Here is a 13,840-nt window from a genome sequence, read left to right as displayed (position 1 = left end):
GTCTCGCCCTCCTGCTCAGCTGCGCCGGAGACTTCCCCGGTCTCTGAAGGTGCTTCTTTCTGAGGCGAGCTTTAAACCCCTCCAGCAAGGGTTCCCAGACGTCCGCTCCCAATAAGGAGAAGTCACCGTTTGGGTTGTAGACCCAGCTGTGGTAGAGCATGTCCTCCATGGCAGTGCTAGAGGCTGCCTTCTCAGCTTCCAAGGCAGCCTTGGCCTCCTCGGCCCCGGCCTTCGCGGTCTCTAGCTCCGCCTGCGCAGCGGCGAGGGCGGCTTTGGTTGCCTCGACCTCTTGAAGCTTGGGACGAGCTTCTTCCAGCTCGGCCCGCGCGGCCGCCAGGGCATCCCTAGCCTCCTGCAAGGAAGTCTGGTGGGTGGCCACAAGCGACTGGTGCTCGCCCCTCATATCCTCGAGCTGGGCCTTGGTCCTGGCTATGCTCCTATGAAGGGCCAAGGTGCTCTGCAAAAACGGAGAAGCAACTGCCTTAAGAAAAAGAGAATGAAGAGAGGAAAAACAGGGCAAGGCATGCTCATCAAAGATCACAAAATAATAAGGTTAGCTTACCGTTAGGGCCATGCCCAATGAAGATTCCAGCATGCCCACCGGGCTCATCGTTTCGATGGCCCGTAGCTCTGTCTCTTTGAAGCGGTAGAAGTGGCTGACGGCGTAGTTCGCCGTCTCGTACACCGTCCCCCTAAAGACATCTGGGATCTTCTCTAGATCTTGGGGGTCCACCGGGATGCGTACCTCGGAAGGCACAATAGCCGAAGTCCCGAGCTCCGCCCCTGTGCCCCAGACGAAGGTCGGAGCTCGCGGAGGGGGTGGAGGCATGCTCCCTCCTACAGCAGGAGGTACGGTTTTCTCGACCTGGGCGGCTGGGGGCTGCTCTTTCTCCTTTGCAAGAGACTTGGTTGGGGTCCCAAAGGCTTTCTTCGCCATCCGGAGCTTCTTCATCTTGGGCCCAGAGGCCCCAGCTGGGGAGTTCCCCTCGGTGAACACAGCCCGCAGATTTTTCCCCAAGACTGAGACATCTCCTCTGGAAAAACAAATATATGGTTAGTACACAAGTTAGCAGCCATGCAAAAACAAAAACAAAGGGAAAAAATGCGAAATTCAAGTATATGTATGTACTAAAGGGAATCCTACCCCCCGAGCTAGAGGAAGAGTCTACAGTTACGACCATCGGCCCTGAAGCTTCTTCGGGGGAATCTAAGACAATCACTTCTCGAGCTGGCGCAGGTTCTGGATCCGAGGCTGGCTCAGGACTAGACTCTTCTACGTATTGCCTAAGTCCTGGAGCTACAGTACCCTCCCGGAGTGATGGCCATGACCGAAGGTTAGTCCCATACTCCTCGAATAGGACCGACCTAAAAGCTAGGGTGTTATCTACAACTATGGTCCCTCTAGGGTGGTTACTTTCGTAGTCCAGCACGAGCTGGTCGACGCAGTGGAGCAGGGTTTCATCTAAGTCTGGGTCGCTACGATGGCGTTGGACGATCTGTCTGGGATTGAACCTAGCTAGCCGGGGGTCTTCCATGGCCCTTTCTAAGTTCCTAAAATTAAAAGGGTTACCTTGGCCGGAGGGACCTGCAGCTGCTCCGGACCGGATCCTCTCCTCGTCCGTTCTTTGGGCGACCTCCAACTTCCGCTTCTTCGTCCTCACGAGAGGTACCTCGTCCTCCTCGTCCTCCTCATCTTCATCCCCCGCGACCTCCTCCACGATGATAGGGCTCGTATTGCGGGCTGGGGGAAGCACTCGGGGCCTCCTTAGGTTCAGAGTCTGGCCTGGGGAGATCAGCTTACAGGCCAGCATCGTCTCATTTGTCACGAGCTGGCGATAGTCCTTTTCACTAGGGGGCAAGCCCGCCAGTGTCTCGTACTAACTTCCGAGGATCACAGACTTCTCTGTCCTCGCGAAGATAGCTGCAGAATTAATCTAAGTCAGAATTGGATACAGGAGGAGCTAACTGGTACTTAACTTACGAGCTAAGGTTGAAAGCACTTACGAGGACGGTTGAAGTAGTGTAGCTCACAGTTTTGGAACCCCGTCGACATAAAGAATTGATCTTTAAAGTCATTAGGGTGGCTGGGCAGCTCGATGACCGCAGCCGTGTTGGGGAACCGGGTTAAGTAATAAAACCCGTCACCTCGCCCCCGCTGCTCTGAGCTGGCTTTGAGGCAGAAGAAATACAGAATGTCCACAGGAGTAGGGACCTCCCACTCCTGTTTCAAGAACAAGTATCTTAACCCCGCCAACAAACGATAAGAGTTGGGGGGGAGCTGGAATGGGGCCAAACTCACGTAGTTGAGGAAATTGGCGAAGTACTGGTCCAACGGGAGGAAGGCCCCCGCCTTGAAATGTTTGTCGCTCCAGGCCAAGAACACCTCATCAAGCGGCGCGCAACTCTGCTCGCCTTCTAAGGGAGGTCGGGCAACCACGATTCCCCTCCCCAGCTCGATGTTGTGGGAGAGGAATATTTTTTTTACCCTCACCTGGTCAGTGATCTTCGAGACGATCCTCTCCGCCTCAAAGAATGCGTCGGGGGCCACCTCGAGCTCCTGTTCCACTGCTGGCCCGAAGTTGGGAATCGGGGATTCAGCCATCACCTCCTTTCCTTTGTCTTGTCGGGAGGACGAGCTGCCTACATGCTTCTTGGGTCCCATCTGGTCGCCTAGCGAACAAAAAGAAGAAAGTTTAGAAGAAGGCGACCTAAAAATGGAGAAAAATCTGAGTAAGTTTCCTTGACACGAGCTAAGGTAAGCCCAGCCCGTGGAGAGTGAGACCACGCGGTTCTTTGAACACGTGCCTATGCTCCCAACAAATCCCTGATTACTCAGAATTCGTGTGTCAGAAGGGTCAGGATAGAAATTTTTCCTTGGAGGGAAAGTTCCAGTAGGCAAGAGAGGCAAAACCGCCTGTGAAGCGTGTCCCCTAAGCTACCCGGTTTTGCACCCAAAATACTGGATATTTTGAACAAGCACACGAAAAATCCTACCCATAAATCTCCCCAGAAAAGGCACCCTATAAACCGTGTTCCTACAAGGTTTCCTACCACAAACGATACCCTAACCGAAAAGGCTTTTACCCTTCATGCCCACAAAAAACCAACAAAACCCTGCATGTGGCTATAGTAAATATTTACCTAAGCTATAGTGAAAAATAATTTCAAAACATGCATGGTCAGGAGACTTACTGAATGTTCTGGTTGAGAAGAGGATGAAGGGATCGCCTGAGTTGGGGCTTCGCCGGAGTAGTTGATTCCAAGGCTTCGAAGGAGCCCTTACACCTGAATTTCTAGGACGCCGAAGATGGTAACCGGAAGGAAAAAAAAGGGGGGATTTTTGAGAGCAAGAAGAAGAGAAAATTTCTGAAAATTTTTAAATGTACGGGTGGCCCATGCGTAAGGTGGCCACCCCTTTTATATATGTGAAGGGCCACATGAGGAGGACCGTTGGATTGCCCTGATGTGGGATCCAAGGCCCTCCACTCGAAAGACGAAACGACGGCTGAGTATATGCTAGGCCATTAAATGCGGTTCTCGGAAGACGTACCGTCACTAACCACGATGTTCCACGTATTCGGTGCCTGCGTAGAATGTGGAATATGAAGAGTTCATGGGGAAGCCTAAAATCCCCTACTATGGTCCTATGCGACTTCGTGTACCACGAGCAGGGGCTTGGGGGGCAAGTGTACGCCCTAGTTTTCCCACGGGCTGTTAGCAAGCTAAGATACAGCCTAATCATGAGATTCGACCTAATCATGTGTACCACGTGGACATCCCCAAGACCGGAGCTGCCATAGAAAGATCCGACCTCCTCAGCTCAAGGTTACCTAAGGGTTCGCCAAGAATAGATAGAGTTTGGACTCTGAAGGCCACAGGACGAGGGAAGCATCCAGCTCGTGGTACGAGCTAGAGTTGGAGGCTGTGACCCTTTATAAAGTCAACCACGCAAGGTAAACATGCATATATCAGACATCACGTGTTTGATATATCCCTAACTTCTCGGACACGCAGCATGAGCGTGCGTATTCAGACACCCACGACTGGGTTGGGCCGTGCGGCCCATTATCCCCTTACCTATTGATTAGACCACACTTATGTGTCAGGTTTTAGGAATTAATCATGAATGTCACAGAGTTGACATGATAAGTAAGAAGGTCACGGGATGACCTTCTTACCAACTCCCAGGTGCCTTCTCCTATAAATATGGAGACCCTGGGAGTTACAAGGGGTTGGATTCTATTATGTAAGAAATACCTTGTAAAAGAATACCAAGCATATAACAATAATATTGACTGGTGGAGTAGAATGATTTTAACCTTTGAACCACCTAAAAACGTAGTTGTGTCACCAGCCCATTTCTAAAAAGATCATTCATCTATTTCGGTTCAACATAAGCACTAATCCCTTTCTCTTATCTTCTTAATTACCTGTTGGCGAAGAACCGCGTCAACAAAAGCAATGCACGTTTCCTTAGTTTTATTTATAAAATTTATTAATTATTTTTATTAAATTTATATTAATATCATATAAATTTTAAATAAATATCATATTTTAATTAAATAATTTATTTATTTTTGTTTAAGTTTATGTTTGTTCTAATTTTTGAATTTGGAAGTGACAATAAGAAATTATATATTATATGTTTAATGTAATATTAAATATTATACTTGTAATTTATTTACTATATGTTTATATTTGTTACTAGTTGACAGTAGATTATATTATATGTTTAATATGATATTATTCTAATAAGTAAGTTTAAGATTAATTAAATTTTATTTAAGTTATAAAACATATGATTTTATTATGTTTAAATAATTATCATTGTAAAATATCTCAAAAATATTCTATTTTAATTTTTTTAATTATTTATTATTTTTAAATAATTATCATTGTAAAATATCTCAAAAATTGTAATAATCCAACTATTTCTAAGACCTTGGACCATTAAAAACTACTAGTCATAGTTACTACTTTTGGATAAAGATACATAAGAAATAATATAACTTTATTATTTACTCAAAATTTTGTATCAAATACACGATAATATAAAATATGGCATGAGTACCCATTGTTTAAAAGAAAAACATAAACTTTAATTTTATTGTTTAAAAACTAAATGCGAAAAAACATGATTTAAAAGACTAAAAATAAATAATTTCATCCTCGATCGACACGTAGTCCATTCATTACATTCATCCTCAACACACATGCCAAGCTTCCAAGAATCATTCCACCCTCCGTATTATTTTCCTACATCACACTACAAATAAAGGAATAAGCCTAATGCACAGCAAGGAAAATCTACTAAAAACATACATCATATATCATAAGCATAAAACTACATCATAAACATAAACTATAAAACATATGACTATAAAAACATATATCATACAAGATTACAATGACCGTCATTCTTCTTGGGGCTTGCTAGCTAGGCAATCATATGCACATAAGTTTACTGGGCTTGTTATCTAAACAAATCATATAAATTTATGGGGCTTGTTATCTGAACAAATCATATGCCCAAGGAATATATTCTTGAGACTTGTTATCTGAACAAATTATATGCTTGTTATCTAAACAAATCATATACCCAAGAACAAAAAACATATCATACATATACATATCATAGCATAACATATCATAACATAACATATCATAACATATAAGCACAAAAAATCCATCATATTTTCCTTACCAAAAGCCGGGATATTTGAGAACAAGAATGAGATTAGAAAACTCCTATAAACCAACAGTACAAAAAGGTGAGACTCTATAAAAATAGAGATGAATATGAAAACTAAACCATCAAGAAGAAACTTACCAAGAAGGACCATAAGTTTCAAGAACTTAAATACCTAATCAAGAATCATAAACAAGAGTTAGGATATGAATAAAAGAAACTAAAGAAAACTAAAGGATTATAAAGAACTGAACTTTAGGAATAGGAATACCTTGGTTGATCTTATAGATTGATCTAAACCTCAACACCGAAATCGCACTATATCTCACTTCCCAAGTGTTTAGAAAGCTTAGAATGATAAAGCTTTTATCTCAAACCCAATTGTATCTCTCTATACTAACACTAGCACCTTGGAGGCTCTGATCAAGTACTTGAAGAATGAAGAAAATGGCTGAGCACTAGGTCCTATTTATAGAGTTTGGGGAGTGAAATTATCCTATTAAAAAAAATAGTTAAATCATTAAATAAACATGATTATGACAAGTGTCATGCTCTTAGTGGTTCTGGAAGGTTCTAGAGTTTCTAGATATTTCTTTTATTTAAAAAAAAATACTTAATTTCATTCTTAATATAATCCAAATTTAAATTTAAATAAAATAGAATCCTAACTTCTATAGAAAATATCTCTAAATTATCTTATTAATATTTTTGTTAAATAATTTAGGAATAATCTAACATCAAGCTGGCTAGGAAAAATATCTCAACCTCTAACTACCAAAATTTCGTAACTCTAAACTCACCTACAGTAAAATCAACATAACTGGAGCTGTAGGATTCTGATTTAGACCATATTTATATCGTTAGAAAGCTAATTCAATTATCTACAACTATTTAGAAATACTATGTTTTCGAAATTCATAATATAACTGGATAAAAAATAGGTCGGAAGTTACAGTACCCTAAAGTTACGAAAAATCTATTTAATTATCTAAATAACAACATAATCCACAAATATCTTAACTAACCATAAAATAACAAACTCTAATTCCCTAGGCTGATTTCGAATTTACTAAGCCCAAAATCTTATTGGGCTTTTGGGCTTTATGTAGGCATCCATAACACTTTTTAATAATATCATAATTAATTTATTCTTATGCAATCACCTCCCTTTTCCACAAACAAGGCTACTAATATCATAAACCTATACTATACTATAATAATCATAACTACTAAAAAAAATTAAACCTTATTCTATAATTAATATTCTTAAACTATAGGTTAAACTTATAAAATTCATAATTGTTGCTACGAGTTTCCAACTAAGTCCCGACTTGAACCAAAATCCACGGAATTTAACTACTACTACTACTACTACTATCTAGCTAGTTAAGTAAATATTATGGGACTCTACAAAAATATCCTATTTTAATTTTTTTAATTATTTATTTTATTTAAGTTTAAATGATGTCTACAAACTACCATTAAATATAAGAATATTAAGTTAAATATAAGAATATTCCGTTAAAGTTAACATTAAAAAAATAAAAAACTGTGAAAACAAAGAATTTATGTTATCTACACATTTTTTTTTATATAGAAGAGATATATTAGGTAGAAGTAATGTGCAATGCACATTTGCTTAGTTTTAAAGTTGTAAACATTATCTATAATTTTAATAAAACTAGTTCACTGTTTTTTTTTTCAAATATATAGATAATAGAATGAATTGTAGTTCTATAATATATATAAATATTTATATCAATAATCTCTACATATATGACATCTAAACACAACGTTGACATAGATATATATTTACACTACTACATGCCATATATATAGAATACAATAATATTTAAAAAGAAATTAATAATAAAAAAAGTCATAGTATAGACAGTAGAATCCATGCATAAACTATTTTTAGTTTCTAATGTATCTCACAATGTCCTTTGATGAATTTGATGAAGAAAAAGATAAAAATTGGTTCATTGTTTTTTTAATATATATATATAATAGAATGAATTATAGTTTTATAGTATATATGAATATTCATATCAATAATCTCTACATATATGATATCTAAACATAACGTTGACATAGATATATATATTTACATGGCTACATGAGATATATATAAAATACAATAATATTTTAAAAGAAATTAATAATAGAAATAAAATAAGAATAGAAAAAGTCATAGTGTAGAGAGTAGTATATATGCATAAACTATTTTTAGTTTCTAATGTATCTCATAATGTCCTTTGGTGAATTTGATGAAGAAAAAGAGCTCTAATCACTTGATAAAAAACAAACTATCACATAAATTTATAAGATAAAAAATTGATATTTATGCCTTTATTATTTTTAAATAAATATGATTTAATTATTTAATTTATCATAAAAATATTCTATTTTAATTAATTAATTAATTTATTTATTTTTGTTTAAGTTTATGTTTGTTCTAGTTTTTGAATTTGGCAGTAACAACAAAAGATTATATATTATATGTTTAATATAATATTAAGTTTAAGTTTCAGTTTAATTAAATTTTATTTAAGTTATTAAATATATGGTTTTATTATTTTTAAATAATTATCATTGTAAAATATTTCAAAAATATCCTATATTAACTTGTTTAATTATTTATTTATTTAAGTTTAAGTCATATTTATAATCTATGGTTAAATATAATAATATTATATTAAATATAAGAATATTCTGTTAAAGTTAATGGAAAAAAATAAAAAACTGTTAAAACCAATAATTTTCATTATCTATACATTTTTTATATAGAAGATATATATATCATCAATATTAGTTCAAGAATTTTCGTTCAACTATATCATATATTTCTTCACACTTTTGTTTCGTCTAGCGCGGCTTAGACGAGTGTTGTTACAAGAAAATAAGATCAAATTAAATTAGCAAAATGAAGAGAGTTTCAATATAAAATTAACTCTCATTTTTGTGTCGAATGAATAATTGAATAGATCTTTAAGGGAAAATACTAGTTTGACCGATGTGTTTTGTTCGAACACTTGATCGGCCTCTATGTTTTGTTAAATGACTAATAAGACCCTGTCTTTCGTAAAATGGAACAAAATAATAGCCTGAGCCCGATTTTAGTTAAACAATTTTTCAATATGACAAAGATGCCCTTGAATTTTAAATTATTCTCAATTTAAAAAAAATACATTACCATGTGTCATACTTTCATTAGTCCAACTTATAAATTTAAAATAAACTTAATTTATTTAAGACAAAGTTGAAAAATTAATTTTAAAACTATTAAATAAAATATAAAAAAATAAAAAACTAATAAAATAAAGATTTTTTTCTCTCTCCTCTCCTCTCCCCTCTCTCTCTCTTCCTTCCTTTGTCCCTTTCTTGTTCATCATATTCTCAAAAGAAAGCACAAAAACAAATACAAAAATTGGCATCCAAAACATCATAACTCAAATTAAAATCAAAGTCTACAAGAATAAAATATATAATCGTAAATTATTATTCATTTTCTTTTCTGCCAATCTCAACAAAACAAAACTACTATGCCAATCTCAACAGAACAAAAAAAAAAATCTATTAGGTCTTCCCTTCATTCCCGAATGATTACACTGAAACCCATCATCTTCACCATTATCTTTTCTACCTAGAAGAAACCCTTTTGTATTTATTCCAAAATGTCCATCTCTCTTTTTGTCAGTCAATGACAATGGCTGGGCGAAGACCACGCAGTTGACATCGTAGATTGGATCCAGGCGAGGAGGTGATGACGACAAGGGTTGGGTGAGGACCACATAGTTGACATCGTGGGCTAGATCTAGGCAAGGATTACAAGGGCTAGGCGAGGACCATTCTGTTGAGGGCATGGGCTAGATTTGGGTTGTTGGAGCAAAGAAAGATGAGCAGCCATAGTCCTTGGGGGTGGCTGGATCGACAATCGAAGTCAGAGATTGGTACTATCTCCTAAGTCAAGTATTTGAGCTACAGTCCTTGGGGGTGACTGGATCCACAATTGGAGCCACTGTCTTAAACATGACCGACTTGTTATTGCTGAAGAGAAGAAAAGGAAGGCGAGAAGGAGAAGATAAAATGACAGAGGGAGAGAGAAAAAAAAATAGTTTTAGATTATTTTTTATTAAAATTATTTGTTTTAATACTTTTTATTCTTATTAGAGTTTTAATTTATTTTTTATTTTTATAAAATTAGCTAATGTGTAAAAAACTAGGGGCATTTTAGTTATATTGAAAAGTTGTTTGACCAAAATCGGTCTCAAGGTATCATTTTGTTCCATTTTACAAAACGTAGGGTTTGATTTATCATTTAACAAAACACAGGAGTCGATCGAGTATTCAGGCAAAACACAACTTCCAAAATGATATTTTTCCCTTCTTTACAATTCTATATATAAATGTTTCTTTAAATATTGATAATAAATATAATATTTTGATAAAAACAAAGGAAAAATTGGATTCCACCCCCAAGTAGAGTTTTGTCTCTTGAACTTTTTGGCGTGGCAAAAATCTCCCCTAAATTATAGAAACCATTGAAAACTTGCCCCTTTTATTGCATTATGATAATTCTTTGAACGATTTTATAATGCGATCACAGGCCACAGACATATAGTTGCAGTACGGGGATCTATTTAACCAACTAAAGCTGACAGAAATCGAGTTTGTTGCCATTAAACATATACACTTTTGCTCTAAGAATGTAGATACAAATTTCCATATAATTTGTCATTATACCACTATGTATACATGCATTTTCCCCTTGGAATCTCAAATCGGCCACTTTAGTGCTACATTAGCAAACTATTTTAAAAAATTATCATAATACAACAGAAGGGACTTATTTTTTATGGTTTCAAATGTTCAGGGGAGATTTTTTCTACACATAATAGTTCGGAATGCCAAACTAAAAGAGGGCCCACTACAAATTTTTTTACTTTCAATGACTACCAACAATGTTTTACACTATTGATGTAAGACATTAAAAATTAGGAGGGGTTTTTAATATCTTATGTTGGGAGACATTGAATTTTTTTAATAATAACTAAAATTGGAAGACATTAAAACACTGGGAAGACGTTGAAAAATGGTTGTTTAACATGTGTCCAGAGAGGACTTCCAATGTCTCCCGTGGGACACGTGGCACGTCTCCCAGTGGAAGATGTTGGAAGTACATGAATTCCAATGTCTAGGATGATCCCTCCCGGGGCAAGATTAGGATGAAACTTCTCCTGAAGAACAAAGAGCAAATCTTCAGGAGACGTTGGAAGTGCATGAAATTTTCGAACTCTTTTCTTTTTCCTTTTTTTTGTATTATTATTTTTTTCAAAAATATATGATAACAAAAAAACACAAGACATTTGTCACACTGAACAACAAAAATGCTAGTTTATGAAATAAAATTAAACCAAGACAAATAAAGACAATATTTTTAATGAAGCTCTTAAAAACAGTCACAACTATTTATTATATATATATATATATAAAAACAGAACAAACCTTGTTAGATTTTCCAATCAATTGAATCAACTATTATGCTTGCTTTTATCCTGGTGAAAAAAATCAAACTTGTAAGAAAGTACAAATATTATATTAACAAGCTAAGTACCTATTATATTAAAATCATAACAGTTACGCAAGAAAAGAATTTACTCAGTCACATATAAATATTTTAAGTAGTTCAATCTGTAAGTAACAACTTTTGAGACCATGTTTTTTTTTTAAATTTATTTATTTGAAAATGTGTCAAGCAATTGTGTGTGAGAGTGAAAGTAGGGCTCATTGCCCAAATTGTGAAAATACTTTTTCTGAGAATTATAACCAATAGAGACGCTATCACACTATCTCAATGGTAGTCCTTTTCAATGGTAGCGTATCCTCTACATAACTACTAATTACACAACATCAACTTACTTAGAGATGACTTTCACACATTGAGACAGGTAGCTCTATTCTTCCAATGGAGCTCGAAACACATTTTTTTTTAATAAAAAACAATGGTAGCTTTAACATAACACTGATTGAAGAACTCAAATATTTCTAGGAGGAGTAAATTAATTTTCCTCAACTAAACTTGTATAAAGAAATACACTAGAGAAATTAGCAAGTAACATAATAATATGTGTTTTTTTTTTAGTTTGAAAACTTCTTCTGGAACAAGAACAAGACAAGAATTTTTGAATAATACAATCAAGGAAAAAATATCAAGATATACAGACGACACAAATTTAAATGGAACAAACCCCTAAGGATTTCCTTAGTGTTATACCCAAAAAATAGGATGTGGTCCTAGGAGAGCTAAGGGGAGTGGTCCTAGGAGACCCCAAGGAGGGTGTGGTCCTAGGAGACCCCAAGAGAGTGATCCTAGGAGAACCCAAGGATGAGATCCGAGGAGAACTCAAGAAAGTGGTCTTAGGAGACCTCAAGGAGAAAAGTGGTCATAGGAGACCCCAAGGAGGATGTGGTCCTAGGAGACCCCAAGGGTGTGTTTGAGGTAAGCCTCCCAAGGTTTCCTAAGTGTTGGCTCGAACGTGTCCAAGGTAAGTAGCTAAGGAGGATGAGTCCCATGCAAGCCAAGAATGGAGACTTAGATTTTGCCAAGGAGAGCCTACACAATGTCCGATCGGACATAGTTGGGAGATGCTAAAGGGGAGTGCCTCAGGCTTGTCCAAGGTGAGATGTCAAGGAGGATGCCTTGGACCACCTTGGTCCGAGGAGAAGGCCACAAGGTCCGATCGGACCTTGATTGGAGAAGGTATGCTCGCACTTGTCCGAGGTGAGAAACAAGGGTGTTGGCTCGGACCACCTTGGTCCGAGGAGAGCCAAGCATGCATGACCTTTGGTCCGAGGAAAGCCATGCATATATCACCTTGGTCCAAGGAAAGCTTGAAGGAGTAATCAACATGCATGTGAGACTACGTCAAAGTCCCCAGAGCGACTCTAGCAAGAATTGGTCTAGGCACCCGGGAATCTCTCACTCCTCACTCAAATTGAGGAATCAGTTGTATTTTATACATTTATTGTAATATAAATATAAGATGAATAATAAAATATCCCTATCGAAAGGGGATATCAGTTGAGGATCCCAGGCCTATAAATAGAGAGCTTATGGGATAAGAGAGGGGCTTCTTCTGCTGCATCTTCTTTCTAGAGAGAGAAAATTGGGTCTGGGTATTCTAGAGAGAGAAAGTGCTGATATTTGAGAGAACTCTTGTATTTTCACAATCTGTACTAAAGAAACTCAGTTGGCTCAGTCCATCTGATCTTGAGTATAGATCTATAAATCACAACTCTAAGTGGATTAGGCTATTACCGACAATCGGGGCTGAACCACTATAAAATCTCTTGTGTTGTTTATCTTTCTGTTCATAAACTGTCTGTTGTCGTTTACATTCTCTTGAAGGCTTGTCGTATTTGACGTTCTCATGTCGTTGGCTAAAAAGACAGTCAACACTTAGAGAATTAAAACGGACCGAATCAATAGCTTTAGTAAAAATATCTATAATTTGTTTGTTTTTTTCAACATATTCCAAGACTAGAATTTTATTTTCCACAAGCTCTCTAATAAAGTGATGACGGATATCTATGTGCTTAGTGCGTGAGTGTTGAACAGAAATTTTTGAAATATTTATAGCACTAGTGTTGTCACAAAAAATGGTTAAAGTTTTCAAATTAAACCCATAGTTTACCATCATTTGTTTCATCCATAACAGTTGGGTACAACAACTACCCGCAACGATGTACTCAACTTCTGCAATTGACAAATAAATTGAGTTATTTTTTTTGCCATGCCATGAAACAAGATTGTTTCCCTGATAGAAACATCCTCCAATAGTGCTTTTTCGATCATTAGCATTACCTGCCTAGTCAGCATCACTAAAACAAACCAAGTTAGAATTGGTATCCTTGGAAAACCAAATCCCAAAATCAAGAGTGTTATTTAATAGCGAATGATTTTTTTCACAGCAGTAATATGAGACTCCATGGAGTTTCCTTGATAACGAGCACACACACCAACACTAAAACAAATATCAGGATGACTACCAGTAAGACAAAACAAACTACCAATCATACTTCTATACAGTGTTGGATCTACCTTTACTCCATGTTCATCTTTGGATAATTTTCTGTTGTACTCATTAG

Source organism: Humulus lupulus, chromosome 6, assembly GCF_963169125.1.
Source record: "Humulus lupulus chromosome 6, drHumLupu1.1, whole genome shotgun sequence".
Taxonomy (NCBI): Eukaryota; Viridiplantae; Streptophyta; class Magnoliopsida; order Rosales; family Cannabaceae; genus Humulus; species Humulus lupulus.
Note: the sequence above shows the minus strand (reverse complement) of the source record.